A 12,073-nucleotide genomic window follows, 5' to 3' on the forward strand; every position below is an offset into this window, starting at 1 on the left:
GAACTCGCTTTATCTCCATCCTTTAGATACACGGGGTGCGTTGATCATCACCCAGGATTGATAGGAAGCAAAAATTACACAATCTGGAGCAAGACGATGTTAATTGCACTTTGAGGGAAGAACAAGATCGGCTTCACAGATGGATTGTACAAGAAGACTGAACAAGATTCCACCTCAAAGAACACTGAGAGCAGTGCAATACGGTGCTATTATCTTGGATTTTAAATTCAGTTTCTTAGGACCTTGAGAACAGTCTCATATATCTACAAGATGCACGCACAGCCTGGGAAAGACCTGCGAGAACGATTCGACAAGGTCTCTGGGTCCAGGATATTTTCTTTGCACCATGAGATTCATTCCTTTTGTCAAGGTGATCTCTCAGTCTCTGCATATTAGTCGCTCCTCAATGAGCTATGGGAAGAGCAAAGCAACGTCATGGCAATTCCTTCTTGTACATGCGTCACTTCTAAGTTGTATAATGAAGCAATGCAATGGCAAAAATTGTTACAATTTCTGATGGGCCTGAATGAGGTTTATGAGAATGCAAGGAGTCAGATACTCCTAATGGATCCCCTTCCGTCTGTCAACCAATCCTATGCAATGATTCTTGAAGTGGAGTCTCAGAAGAACATTGCAAATATGGAGAGAGGTAAGCCCACAGAGGGAATGGCAATGATAATCAAAGGTAGAGGAAGAGGGACAGGAAGGAACCCCTCCACCAAAATGTGACCACTGTCACAAGAAGGGTCACATTAAAGAAAATTGCTAGGAGATAGTAGGATTCCCAGCTAACTTTAAAGGATTTAAAGGAAAGCATAATTCAGAAGCCAAAGGAAGACAGAATGTAGTAAATCAGGAGGCAGAGGCCCTCACAAATGTGTCAATGTTTTCCCCGGCTTCACACCTGAACATTGCTCGAACTACTGAAGAAAGATTCCCCCACTGATGCACATGCACTCAGTGGTACATGTTTGCCTATTCTCGTCTCCTTTAATCTAAATCATAGGAAATGGGTTTTAGATTCAGGAGCCACTACTCACATGCTTAGTGATTTAATGTTACTGGATAATTATAGAACTTATAATAGACCAATTAAAAACATAAAAATCCTGAATGGAGATAGATTTTCTGTAACCCACATAGGTGATGTTAAGTTTCCTAATGGAATTGAATTAAAAGATGTTTTGTATGCTGCAGAACTCCAGTTTAATTTGATTTTGGTTTCCAGAATTACCAAAGAATTGTTTTGTGTTGTCTTTTTACCCTGATAAAATGCATATTGCAGGACCTTCAGGATGGAAGGATGAGGGGGTTGGTAGAGTAGTTCATGGACTATATTTGTTGGAATTAGAGAAAGATTATACTTGTGAAAATTCTACTCGTAATGTTTGTTGCTCTGCTACACATATTGATCTGTGGCTTTTACATAAGTGATTAGGACATTCTCCTATGCATGTAATGAGACATTTAGCTATTGTCAAAGACAAGTCAATGAATTTGAATAAAGGATGTGATATTTGCTTTCAGTGCAAACAAACTAAACTTCCCTTTCCTTCTAGTTGCATTGAGACTGACAGATGTTTTGATCTATTACATATGGATGTGTAGGGACCCTACAAAGTACCTAAACATTCAGGTTTTTAGTATTTCCTCACTAGTGTGGATGATTTCTCAAGGGTTACGTGGACCTTTCTTATGAAACACAAGTTAGAAACTATGTACCATGTTAAAAGTTTCTTTGCATATGTCTTGAATCAATTTGATGCTTCTATTAAGAGGGTAAGGAGTGATAATGGGACTGAATTTGTTAACCTTGAATTAAGAGAATTCTTTAGGGAGAAAGGAGTCATACATGAAACTACTTGCCCTTATACTCCTAAACAGAACAGTATTGTAGAAAGAAAGCACAGAACCTTAATGCAAGTTTCTATCAGGAATTCTGATTAGATATTGGGGAGAATGTGTGAAAATGGTCACCTATCTTATTAACAGAACTCCCATTAGAGTCTTGAATTTTAAAACCCCATATCAAATTATTCATGGTCATCTACCTAATTGTGAGAATTTGAAAGTTTTTGGTTGTTTAGGATATGCTACAGATCTTGTTAACACAGATAAGCTCTAACCTAAATCAATACCTTGTATTTTTTTAGGTTATCCTAACAATAAAAAGGGTTTCACCATATTAAGTCTCAAAGACAATAGAATTTTCATTAATAGACATGTGAGATTCCTTAAAGATGTTTTTCCTTTTAAAAATGGGAGTGGTATTGATCAAGGGGGAGTATCTATTGATCTCAAACAAATGTTTTATTTTGATGACCATAATGATACATCTATACAAATTCCATAGATTATAAGGGAGCCTCACCAAGAAGAACATCACATTGTAGAAAATGCTGTTTCTGATCCTAATAACCTGAACACTAATGATCAATGCTTAGGGAATGAAAATAGAGATCCAGTTCAACTTAGTAAACATTCCATTAGGGAAAGGAGGCCACCTATATGGGCTAAAGATTATGTTTGTAATTTGACTCAATCAAATTTTACAGATAAGAAATCTGGTTACAAATATCCCATTGAAAAATATATATCTTGTGATAATATTTCTGCCTCATACATGTGCTATCTTTGTTCTATTGATGCTGTTACTGAGCCTACTTATTCTGATGATGCTGTAACTGATCATAACTGGGTTAATGCTATGAAAACCAAAATTGATGCATTAGAAGAAAATAAAACATGGGACATAGTTCCTTTGCCTAAGGGTAAGAAACTAATTGGATGTAAATAGGTTTATAAGGTGAAATATAAACATAATGGAACCATTGACAAGTATAAGGCTAGATTGGTAGCTAAAGGATATAACCAAACCGAGGGAGCGGATTATAATGAGACCTTTTCTCTAGGGGTAAAGATGGTCACTATTAGAATTGTTTTAAAGTTAGTTGCTATAAACAATTGGTCCTTGTATCAAATGGATGTGAATAACACTTCCCTGCAAGGAGATCTTGATGAAGAGTTTTACATGACCATACCCTAAGGTTTTAGGAATCAAGGGGGTACAAGCCTCAAGGCAATGGAACCAAAAGTTGTCACTGTCCTTGCTTAATAGGGGGTTTTCTACAGAGTAAGTATGATTACTCCTTGTATATGAAACATTATGATGATGGTTTTGTGATTATTCTGGTATATGTAGATGATTTGTTAATCACTGGGAATTCTGAGCAAAGGATTAATCAAGTAAAAGAATTTTTACATAGTCATTTCAAAATTAAAGATTTAGGTGTCATGAAATACTTCTTGGGCATTGAAGTAGCAAGGTCCAAGAAGGATATTTTGCTGTCTCAACGAAAATATATACTAGATCTCCTTGCTGAAATAGGAATGAGTGGTTGTAAACCACTCACTTTGCCAATGCCACAGCATTTAAAGTTAGTGGCTTATGAAGAAAGGAAACACCGGAAGGAAGATATGCTCAATGAACCAAGGAAGTATAGGAGGCTAATAGGAAAATTGATTTATTTAACCATGACAAGGCTTGATATTTCTTTTCCTGTGCAGGTTTTGAGTCAGTTCATGCAACAGCCAATGAAATCACACTAGGTAGTAGCTGTGGGGGTCCTAAGATATCTAAAACAATCACCAGGACTTGGGATTAAGCTAAGCTTAATGGGGACCTGAACTTAAAATGCTTCTGTGATTTAGATTGACAATCGTGCGAGACCACGTGTAGGTCAGTCACTGGTTATCTTCTCAAATTAGGAGATACCCTTATTATCTGGAAAACAAAGAAGCAGGCGACAGTCTCAAGGTCTTTGGCTGAAGTTGAATATAGGGCTCTTGGTTCAGCTATGTCAGAAGTCATTTGGGTTAAAGGTCTGTTATCTGATTTAAGGATTCCTATAGAAGGTCCAGTGGATGTATATTGTGACAGCAAATCAGCCATCCACATTGCCACAGATCCAGTATTTCATGAGAGGACAAAACATATTGAAATAGATTGCCACTTTGTTCAAGAGAAAGTGACAGAAGGAATAGTGAAGTTTCAGTATGTGTTTTCTACCAATCAGGAGGCAGATATATTAACAAAGCCAGTAGGAAAAGAGACTCAGTTACGGTTGCTTAGCAAGTTAGGAGCTTCCAATTTATTCAGCCCCAAACTTGAGAGGGAGTATTGAGTTATTGTAATGTTTTGCTTTACTTTGGTTTGGGCCTAGGAATTGTTTAGTTGAGCCCATCTAGTGCATTGGCCTATATATAGACAGGCCCTGTTGTTTCAAACACAATTTTTTCAGTCAATAACAAAGATGAATTTAGTATGTTGCGTGTATTTCTGATTGCTATTAACTTGTCTCATGTACAAGTACAACAACAAGCTACGAACAGGGTTGAATTTAGAGAAATGAGCTAATCCTTCAAAACGTAATGAGCTAAGGTTTGAATTCTCACTAGGAGAAGCACTTATATTAATGCTCAACAATCCCTCGAATAAAATTTCCTTAATTAGGAGGATGTGCTTAGTTTAAAAAAAAAGAAAGAAAGAAAGATATAAGTTGGGATGTGCCTCAAATAGGATTGTTTCAAATAGAAAGATACCAGTGCCTAGGAAAAAATGTTTGTGATGTGTGAACATACCTTTTTTTGGGGTATATTGGTATATGGAAAAAAAACATAGTATCAATCGTAAAAATAATGTTGCTTTGTACCAATATCTTGAAAGATGGTAATAAAAAGACGAAATTGGTCAAATTACTTGTGGATTTATCGAACTTTATAAAACTTTTCTGGTTTAACGGATCAATAGATTAATTAACAACGATGATAAGCCTGATCAGAAGTGATATTGGAGGCCTGTTCCTAAAATAATAGGTTTTAGAGAGGTTTTAATTGTTTTTTTTTTTTTAGTGAAAGGAGAATATATTAAACAATTATGTACAGAGAATTACAAAAGCCACAATCTAACCCGCCCGATCAATAGCTCGAAGAAGGTCCCCAGCGTTTATGGTGTGCGTTACAATAGTACAAACAGCAAAAATAATGTTCTCGGAGGTGAGAGAATCATTAAGAAAAATACACTTGTCTCTATTATCCCAAAGTTTCCAACAGAGTGTTCCAAAAGAGGTGTTGATCGATGCGAGCACCAATTTGTCTTTTTTTAGTTAATATTAAAAATACAGAGAGAAGTCCTTTTTTTTTTAATTAAACCAAGCGATTCTAACATTGGTCGTTAAATTATTCATATTTTTTACTTTAATAATAAAATTTCCAGTATATTATTTATTTTTTGGAACTATGAAATTCATTAGGGAAAATCACAATAAAATGATACTTGAATTTTGAAAACCTCAAATAGTCATCTCAATAAGAGAAATTCCATTTGAGTCACACATGATCAAATAAGAATTTTGAAATTTGCTGAAATGACACATTGCTCTTATATCATTCGTGCTTATTCTATGAAAATGTTTTGAATATAGGCTGTTAATTGCATTAGCAAACTTGTTAATACTGTTATGTGAATTGTCAACCACATTATAGAAGTTGAAAAATTCTTAATATATTATGAACTCAGAAATCTCTCAAAGTCAAACTACCTTATTTGGGTGAATAACGTTATTAGAATTATTAATATCATTACAAGAGCTGTTAACCGTGTTACTGAAGTAGAAAAAATCTCACTTTCATAATTTTCTCGAAAAATGGGTTATTAATTGCGTTGCCAAATTTGTTAATATTGTTGCATGACTTGCCAATCATATTATGAAAGTTAAAAATTTTCTAATTTATTATATACTCACTAATCTCTCAAAAACCATCGGGTAGGGGGTATTTATAACTGTTGTCACTAAGCAGGCGATGGTCTAACGCTGGGCATCAACATCAATCAAAGGGGGTGGGTCAAAGAGCATTTTTGTCATTTTATATGATAATGTAAATACAATACAGTCCCAAAGAGTATAAGAGTATTTTCATAAATTCATATGACTCTTTTTTTTTTTTTTTTTTCCAAACTAGGATGTTTATCTGTTTAAAGAAGGGGGACGGCATTCTGCTCACGCCCACGCACGGTAGCAGCTTGTAGAACAGAGGAAGAAGAAGAGGATTCAGTGAAGAGTCCGAGCTTAAGCCACAAGAGATCGAATAGGCGCACACCGGTAAGGGAAGGAAGGCATGTGACAGAACTGAACCAGAGAAGACGACCAAGATTCTCAGAGAAGCATCCAGAAATTTTTTTTTCCTCCCCCTCTCCAGAGCCTTCATTCGCCCAAGGAAAAGAAAATGAGAGCGGGAAAAAAATCTGATATATTTTTTATCTTACTTTATAAAATATTAATATATGTTTTTATGACTCAAAATATCTTAAGGTTAAAGCCTTCTCAACAAGTGCATTTTCCAGAATTCAAATTTATGTTTTATTTCTTATGGGGTGAGATCGCTTATCATCTCAACCAACAACTTGTTAGTAATGTTAATTTGATTTTTAATCCTCTATAATATCGTTAGTTTTAAATAATAATTTTTTAATAATTATTGTCATTTTACAAATTATATATTGTCAACATACATTTAATATATCAGCACTTAATAATATATTGTCAACATTTAAAATTTTATATCAACAGTTTTTGAATTAAAGAATTGAAAAAACATATAAATGAGGTTTAAAACCATAGCTAGGCTTAGAATGAAGACACTTTCACCAATCATGTTATTTATTATTTAAATATACATGTCTTGTGGAAAAGCCTTGCCAATTAGGTATTTCTCGAGTTAATGAATACAAAATTTAGGGCAGCGACAAAACATATGCCAGAATGGCAAGAATGTGATTATTAAATAACGTTTTTATGTATGGCGGGAAAAAAAAGTTTTAAGTATATTACTAACTGAGAAAAGCATTGCGCAATAGATGAATTTACGACTGAAAAGAGGTGAGCAGTGCACACGCGCGCGCACCTGACTTACATTAAATTGAAGTCCCTGTAAAATTCTTTTTCATCATCATAAGAAGAAATTTCTTAATTTTTGGGGAAAGAATAATGTTTCTTCCTTCCCTACCATTAATTTTGCCCATTGAAGGGAGCACTCTTTGAGAAGAGACCTTCTGCGTGCAACTGCAAAAGTCAATAATGAGTTGGGAAAATCACTTGACTGCCCAACTTAAGTAATAATGATCTTGTGTGATCCATATTTAAAATAAGGATTAATATGTAATTTTGTCCTAAAAATTTAAGTGTACAAAAGTTTTTGTTATATCAATATTGTTTCAGAAATGTTAAAAAATGAGTAACACCGCTCCCGCTTGTTAAAAATATTAACAATCAACATTAATTTTTTAATGATTAATGAAAACTTTTGGATATCTATAATTCCTATGCATAAATTTTCGAGGCAAAATTAGATGTTAACCCTTAAAATAACATTCTCCTTCCAATCTTAAATATAGGAATTAAATAACTAACTTGCAAAGATCTAGAAACTAACTAGTTAAATTAGTTAATTTTTTTAAAAAATGTGCATTAATTATTCTAAAATATCCTTTTTAGACATTTACACTGTAAATACTCCTTTAATTTGACGGAAAAGAATCCTTTCTCTCAATTTTTAATTTTGTATCTATATATTTTTTCTCTTTATTAAATCACCTTTAATAAAGAGCCACCACTGCCACCCTGAGGAGGAGCATGGTGAACAGCATTAAGACACAGCCAAGGTCAAACAAAAATTAAGAGCCCATTTAGCAACATATTTTGAGTTAAATATTTTTAAAAACAAAAAAATAGTAATTTGTTTGTAAAAACTAAAAACACAACAATTTTGGGATGTTTTCTAGTTTTGTTTTTGTATATCTTGAAAAATTGAGATCCTTGCACAACTTTTCTTCTCCGCTCGCTTGACGGCCGTTGGAGGGCATGAGTACTTGCCAATGCTCCACCCTCGTGCTCGCTGTCCCCTTACCGTCTAGTCTCAGTGTTCGGTGCTCACATCTTCTTCGCTCAGTGCTTGCCGTCTCCAATCTCTCCTTCCTCCCTCCTCAGTCCTCAGTCAGTAAGTCCTCAGTCTATACCTTCTAGCCATGACCGATTAACCTAGTCGGTTTTGAACTAAAATCTGATTTGTAGCATCTAGTGGGCTTTTGCGTATTCGATTTGGTGGGCAAGGGCAGCGGTGTTGGTAGTGCAGTTTGATAGAGCTAGAGAGATTAAAAAAAAAAAAATGAGAGAGCTTGTCTCCAGTTTGTGTCCAATTCAGGTATGGCTGTAACAGTGATATATCCTGCAAGCAAATTGATAATATGCGGAAGCTAGGGATACATATTTTGATGAAAGTTTCCAGTACTGCATTAAGCTCTCGTCATCATAGTACAACCATAGATGGAAAATATAACAAAAAGAAGAAGAAGCTAGCAGTCATGGATAATCACAGAAAAAGAAAGAAATCACAGTAAAGCAGAGAGAAAAAGACCAGGGGAAAGATTCTAACAAACTTCTGCATAACCAATCATTAGGACCTTCAGTACCTTTCTTGCTCTCATTCTCACCTGCTTTCCACGTGCTCTGACGTACATGAATGCTTCTTCTCACACGCCTACGAGACACTTGTTCTAGCACTAACACTTCATCTGGGCTTTCCTCATATGGGCCGTGATCTGGGCCATTTATGGCGTTTGTGACATTACCTCCCTCCATAGTCCATAAGCTGGATCTTGTCCTCAAGGTCAAAATCCAGGTATTCCTGGAGAAACATATCAGCATCTTCTCATGAAGGAGGTATAGCACTGTCCCAGTGCACGAGCAATTGAGTAGAGGAATGCCCTCTAAGCTGTACTTGGCGGGTATCCAAAATTTTGAGTGGCTTGAACAATGGTCCGGAATCAGTAGTTTGCAATGGCAAAGGCAGATATGTTTCACCAGGAGCTCCTTCACATTTCTTGAGAAAAGAAACATGAAAAATAGGATGAATCTTGGCAAAATCTGGAAGTTGCAACTTATAAGCCAGAGCCAATTTTAGCTATCACGAGGAAGGAACCAAAGTAACGTAAGCCCATCTTTTGAATTTTTTTTTTTTTTGGCAAAGAGACTGAAATCTGGCGATATGGTTGCAATTTGACATAAACTAAATCACCCACATCAAATTGCATGTCTTGTATTTTTCCGCCAGTATACTTTTTCATTCTTGCTTAGAGCTTAGCCAGTAGAACATCACGCTCAGAAAGCTGAATCACTGCTTTGGTTGGTGCATCTATAGGTTCAAATGCTTCAACTAAACCAGGTGGGTTGTGACCATAAATTGCCAAGAAAGGAGTCATACCAATAGAGTCATGATATGATATGTTATACTAATATTCTGCCTATGGTAAGAAATTAACCCATAACTTAGGAGTATCATAAACAAAGCAGCAAAGATACGTCTCTAAACACTTATTAAGCGCTTCACTTTGACCATCTATCTATGGATGGTCGGAAGAGCTCATAGCAAGAGTAGTAGCTTGCAACTTAAACAAGTGCTGCCAAAAATTGCTAGTACAAACCTTATCTCTGTCTGAAACAATAGATTTCAGAATGCCATGCAATTTAACAAGATTTTTATAAAATATTTAGCAACAGATTGACTAGAAAAATTGGCCTTTAGAGCAGCAAAGTGACCATACTTAGAGAGACGGTCCACTACCCCCATGATGACGGTGTCTCCTTTTGAATTTGGGAGGCCAATGATAAAATCCATAGCCACCCTAATAGTTTGTGTAACATTCTTCTTGTAATACTGGACACTTAACCATTTGAAATCATTTCAATGGACTACTATGGTAAAAAAGAAATGAAAATGATTAAAAGTCTACCATAGTAGAAAAGGATTTAATCAACAATTAAAAACATGACCATGGTAAAGAAATGATTAGATAAAAAGTTGAAACACTAAAAATCATAAAAAAATTTAAATCAAATTGTAGGAACATATTTATAATAGAAAAGAAGCAAACAAACCCTGAAAAATCTATCATGAATAAAAAGAATATTTTAAAACAGTCACATGCATAACCGTGTTTGAGGAACACAAACCAATTCTATAAAAGACCATCCTTTAATTAACAAATAAATTTCTTAACCCTTAGGGTTTGGGCACTTCAAAACACATAATATAATATCTCAACGCCAAGCCCATAATCAATATTCTATTGATTACCATTCTGACTAACACCTCATTCCCAAGTGTTCATCACAATTTTTTAAGGTATGTAGATCCACAAGTTTACATGCACAACTTAGAGGCCTTTAACCAATTACTAGCACATGTTCCAACAACAGTCAATCACAGGCATAACCAAGTTTATTTAATCGACAAGAATAATCAAAATATGTGGATGAGCCCTAATGTGACAATATACAATAATTCAACACCAACCAAACCTAGGAGCCACTACAAGTCAAGGAGTAGCCTAGGCCTCCGAGCCTTCCGATCCCACAAGAACTTTCTCCTAGAAAATGTTAAAGGAATGGAGTGAGACAAATGCCTTAGTAACTAATAGTCCAACTTATTATGCATGCTAATATGTGCTCGTGAGATGCCAAGCGGATTATTTAAGATATCAAGATAGTAAAAATATTTCATAGAATCCCAATTAGCCTCCCATCAATCCAATTAAACCACCTTATTTCCGCTGACTAGACCTATGGGTTAAGTTACTAGCCATGTCACTGGCCACTCAAGAAGCTCACTAGTCATGTGATGAGGTTTGGCTAAAATCCTTAGAGCACATAGCTGGACCACGGGTCTTTCCCCTCATTGAACTAGCAAGGTGTAGCAACTCCTCATTACTAGTGGGGCAATCCCTCGTTGAACAAGTGGAACAACAATAAGCCAATCATCGTGCACCAATAGAGGTTATACAAAATGGTAGAATACTCTACTCCCTCTTTTACAACCCAGTCAACACAGAACTTGTCAAGATACAGCTCAATGGTAATTCCACAAGATTTCACATTTATCTCATGCTAATTAAAACATTCGTAAATACATACAACTCAAAATATTTCAAATTTTAACTCAAACTCTTTCAAAATCTACATCATCAAGTTTCACAAGGCAATTTTTATCAAAATATTTCATCAATATTATTTTACCTTTATCAAACTCATAAATATTTCATCAATATTATAAGGCTCATGAGCACGGAAGGTGGACGCAACTTTGACCCACTCTCGCCATGCAGCCTAGCTAGAGCAGCCACTCTTTGCAATCCACTGATGAAACAATCCATAAGAGCACTATCCGATAAACTGTCAACATGATTAGCCAACGCCATAAAAGTCGAGTAATACTGAGCTACGGATCCTGTTTCGGATTTCCAGATTGATTATCGTTTTTTAATTTCCCGGCTTAGTGGGAGATAGAATATGCCCACCGAATCTTTCTTAACAATGAATGAAGGAGTTAACTTAAAAAGTTGAGCTCCAGGATTATCATATTGTGTAGGTCCACGTTGCTTTTCCATAGCTTTGACAAGCGTCGACCATGTGGGGACATGATGTGTGCGTTGTAACATCTGAAACCAAGGGACAACATCTCCTTCAAAGTGCACTGAAGCCAGCACAATCCTCTGTAAGTTTGTAACCTCATAGAAGGATAAGTATTGCTCGGCTCAAAAAATCTGGTTAAGAGGATCAAGACCATCAAATCGCGAAAAATCGATTTTAACTTTATGAGCCAAATGTTGCTGGTGAGACCCAGATGAAAAAGGAAGAACCTCCCAAGCCCCTTGGTTTAATCGAGGTATTAAGCAGCAACAATTCTATTTTCTGATTCAAACCTTCCATATTGAGTGTGACGTACCTCTCAACGCAATCCATGAGGTTTCAGTCTCCAAATGGCTGCAAGTTAACTGCAACAGGCCAATAGTGTTCTGCAAGGCCGCTTCTCGCTGCTCCCAAAGTTCCTGGAGTCGCTTCACTTCAATTGCCAAGTCCTTTAATCTGGTATGATCTGCCATGAAGTCTCTCAACGAGAACACCAAATGTAAACATGATATTTCCTGCAAGCAATTTGATAATATGCAAAAGCCGTGGAT

The 12,073-nt window shown here is 35.8% G+C and overlaps 1 long non-coding RNA gene across 1 annotated transcript; it reads left to right on the forward strand.

Moving 5' to 3' along the window:
- The first annotated feature begins 709 nt into the window (after positions 1 to 709).
- LOC114729282 (uncharacterized) lies at positions 710 to 4,325 on the forward strand. Its single transcript, XR_003738727.1, has 2 exons — positions 710 to 963; positions 3,568 to 4,325. It is a non-coding gene; the product is annotated as an uncharacterized LOC114729282 (long non-coding RNA).
- Positions 4,326 to 12,073: the final 7,748 nt, after the last annotated feature.

Source organism: Neltuma alba, unplaced genomic scaffold, assembly GCF_004799145.2.
Source record: "Neltuma alba isolate B1F8T4 unplaced genomic scaffold, ASM479914v2 tig00012620_pilon, whole genome shotgun sequence".
Taxonomy (NCBI): Eukaryota; Viridiplantae; Streptophyta; class Magnoliopsida; order Fabales; family Fabaceae; genus Neltuma; species Neltuma alba.